The sequence below is a fragment of the Triticum dicoccoides genome, chromosome 3B, assembly GCF_002162155.2.
Source record: "Triticum dicoccoides isolate Atlit2015 ecotype Zavitan chromosome 3B, WEW_v2.0, whole genome shotgun sequence".
Taxonomy (NCBI): domain Eukaryota; kingdom Viridiplantae; phylum Streptophyta; class Magnoliopsida; order Poales; family Poaceae; genus Triticum; species Triticum dicoccoides.
The window spans coordinates 32,253,405-32,257,433 of NC_041385.1; the positions used below are offsets into that span (position 1 = coordinate 32,253,405).

The 4,029-nt window shown below is 34.9% G+C and overlaps 1 pseudogene; it reads right to left on the reverse strand.

Annotated features, from left to right (window-relative positions):
- LOC119279174 overlaps positions 1-447 on the reverse strand; it is a 5,532-nt pseudogene extending 5,085 nt beyond the window's left edge.
- Positions 448-4,029: the final 3,582 nt, after the last annotated feature.

A 4,029-nucleotide genomic window follows, 5' to 3' on the forward strand; every position in this document is an offset into this window, starting at 1 on the left:
AATGTTCTAAGTCAAAGAAAAATATGCATGAAAACAGATGTGAATCGTACAAAATTACATGGTAATCAAGCACATCTTGCTCCTTCCATTCTCTGGCAGTCAGGCTCATCAATTGTTGGTTGCCGACTCGTCGTATTCCATGCATATGCAGTAGCAAGTAGACGGAAAATCTTAGTGATGCCAGAAGATGCAACAAGTATAGCGCGAATCCAACTAGCAAGCAAGCAGTCCGATGCAGCAACAAGCAGGAAGCTACTCGTACATATATCGATCAAGCTGCTTGTACTAGCTACCTAGCTTTGTATGAATAATTAATCAAGTTGCTTGTGCTAGCTAGCTATAGCTTTGTACAGATGGAATTATGGAGTATGGACTACACAAGTTAATCGGATTGAAAGGGAGTCATCCACCGATGGCTGGGGTAAAACACTTATACATATACCTCATATATACGTATAGTAACACAAGTGCAGTTTGTAATGGGGGGTCACGACCCCGTTTTGCGTCCACAAGGCTCCGCCAGTGCATGCATCCATCATAAAATGAACCCACGGAAGCAGCCAACAGTTAACGAATCCAACTCCGGGTTCGGATCGGCGTACCTGACCTTCTGGTGTGGCAGATCGAGGCACCCCTCTTCCGATCTGCGCAAGGAACTCGCCGGAGATTAGTACATGCTCTGCGAACGGCGACCAGATCCAGCACCCGCGCCCGGTCGATGTTGCTCGATGTGTGCGTCACCTGCGGTCACACACGGGTCGCCGGAGACTGGTGCGCTGGTCGACTGGCGGAGTCGTGGTCGTTGCGGGCTAAGCGACGTGCGCGACGATGCGGCAGGGGGAGGTGAGGGGGCTAGATGTGGCAACTGGCGAGAGTGGAGAGGATAGGTGAGGGCCTGATGCGGCAACAGCGGGCGGAGGAGCGCGGCCGGCGGCTCGTGGACGCGCGCGGCGATGCGGCGACGGAGGGGAAAGGGGGAGTTGAAGAGAGTGGAGTGAGGACTGAATGGGATAAGGTTGCGGGGGGGTAGGTGGCGACGGGTTTTGTGGGAGGCGGGGGAGGTGGGCCGTCGGGCAGGGTAGGTGCGCCGTCGCCCGGGGGATGTGGGCCGTCGCTCGGGGGAGGTGCACCGTCGCGTGGGGGAGGTGGGCCGTCGCCTGTGCGTTGCAGCCTTTTAAGTGGCCCTGTGTAATTTTGTGGATCAAAAAAAATGTCCATATAGATATAAAAATTATACATACCTTACAAAATCAATAAAAGTGTATAATAATATACATGATTCATAAAAATATACATTTTTTTATACTTATTAAATAAACCAAGGGCATCACAACAAAAAAATGTGGGGGGCAAATAATAGAAAACTCAAATATACTTGGTTGAAGAATGTTTGTTTGCATGTTTTATTTTATTTTGTTGCGTAGATTTTCATAGACTAAATAAATAATTTAAATATTTTTCAGATAACTACTTACTTATATAAGAATATTATAGTTAGTTGTTTTTCCTGGATTTTCATGGGGTAAGACATTTATTTAAACAACATATATTTATAATAATATAAATTAGGTTTTTTTTTCATACAAAAAGTTTTCTTATTCTCACTTAAATTCTTATTATATATTATATATAATTATATGATGCAGTAGGAAATATCATTTATATTTCGTCATTTATATTTCATCATGGTATAGTTGTTATTAGTGTTGTGATGAATTTGGTTTAATTATTTTTATACCTCGCAAAGGGTTCGTCCCAACTGGGCCGGCCCAAATTACTTTTCTTTTTATTTCTATTTATTTCTTTTCTGCTTCATCACATTATTTCTCTTTTGAATACATGAATGTTTTTGGAAATAGATAGCAAATATGAAAAGGTGAACAAATTTTGCAATTTTTTTTATGAATTTTGAGAAGAAACTTTTAAACAAATGAAAATTTTGATACATTTGAACAGAATTGGGACCACGAGCTGTTTTTGAATCTTTAAAATACATTCGAAAATGAGATCCATTTTAAAAAAATTGAACAATTTTGGAAGCGTGAACATTTTTTTACAGGCACAATTTTTTTTTGAATATTGAGAACAAACTTTGAAAATCGTAACCTTTTTAAAAAATCAATAATATTTTCATAAACATGAACAAAATTTTAAGATATGAACATTGTATTAAATTTGAGAACTAATTTCAATAAACAATAACTATTTTTGAAAATCCAGGTCAATTTTTGAAAAGTTAGATCATTTATTGGCAAATCCATAAAATATTTCTAAAAAGCAAATAGATTTTTCGAATTTGAGGAACAAATTTTGAAAATACCTAACATTTTTTATAATATATATCAGTTTTCTTTAAAAAGCAATAACACTTGCATAATCTGAAAAAAAACATTATGAAATATCAAAACATATTCTGGAAAACAGGGACATTTATGTAAAAAGCAAAAAGATTTTTCAAATATCATGAACATTTTTTGAAAACTATGAACATTTTTTTAGAAACATGGCGTATGACATTTATTTAAACAACATATATTTCTAATAATATCAAATAGGTTTTCTTTTTTGCATACAAATAAGTTGTGTTAAATTTTTATGTTTATTATATACTACATATAATAATATGATGCAGTAGGAAATATCATTTATATTTCATCATATATATTTCATCATGGTATACTTGTAAGTATTGATTTGTAAGTAAACAAAATTATAAACGTGGTTCATAAAAATAAATATCTTTATGCTTGTTACATATATTAAGAGTATCACGAAAAAAAAACATAGATGAAACAAATAAACTTTGTTAATGTTGGGTTGTTTGTTTTAGTTTTTGCTTGTCAATTTTCCATAGCCTATCATTTAATTTAAAATAGTTTAAGCATTTTCAAATGCCTACTAACTTATATGAACATTATAGATTGTTGTTTTCCCCGAATTGTTCTGTTTGTATAATGATTTAAGCAGCATTTTTTTCTAATATAACAAAATGCTTTTATTATTATCAGATAAAACAGTTGTTTTAGTTTCAGATACAGTTCTATTATATATTATGTATAGTGTTATGATGTAGTAAAAAATATTAAATATATTTTAGCATAGATATAAATTGATGGGTTCCGACATACGCACTGATGCAACGATGACAGACCGCACTGAAACACCGCGAGAAGAGGTGCATATAGCTAACCTTACTCTGTATCTATATTATATACGATACAATGAATGGTGTTTTTATATTTTTGTTTTTTCAGAATATAGTATACATGGATATGGACTCTGGAGATTCACGGAAAGAATCCATTGAGGGTTCAGATGCAATGTCGCTGCAAGGGGCCAGAAATTCACAACATAATCACGTCGAAGAGGTTATATCTCATAATAAACCAAAAAGGATGCTAATTTACATGTTATCCCACAAGGTATTTTTTTATATTATTATCAACATTTTTTGTGATATTGTTTTTTGTATTCAACTCTTTTGGCTTTTATTGTTTACTAAGCTGTCTCACCTTTTTATGAATTTCATAGACTATGTTTGTACCCCTAGAGATATTACAGTCATCGAATCAATCAAGTCTGGCCCTAAGAATACCCAATTTGTGGACATTGGAGATGCCTTGTTAGCAAAAGACGATTTGGAATGCCTTATAAAAAATGACATGTTCTTACACGATGGTGTAAGACCAATTGCACAATCTTTGTAATTAATTGATTATATATAATATCATAATTTACAAATATAATCTAAGTATTGTTTGCAGGTGATAAATGCTTACATATATTGCATGCTTGCTCACAAGCATCTACAAGACAGGGCGGGTGAAATGATACACATTATTAGCACGTTTGTATCGGGCCAGATAAAAGAAGACGGGGAAAGAGACATAGACCCATCAAAATATCGTCGCATCGTGCGTCATGTTAATAGTTATCTACAACAAGATATGGTTAGTTTTTGTCTCGTAATCCATGCATATAATTATGGATTGTTTTTATTTAGTTCATATGTTTAATGATTTATTAATA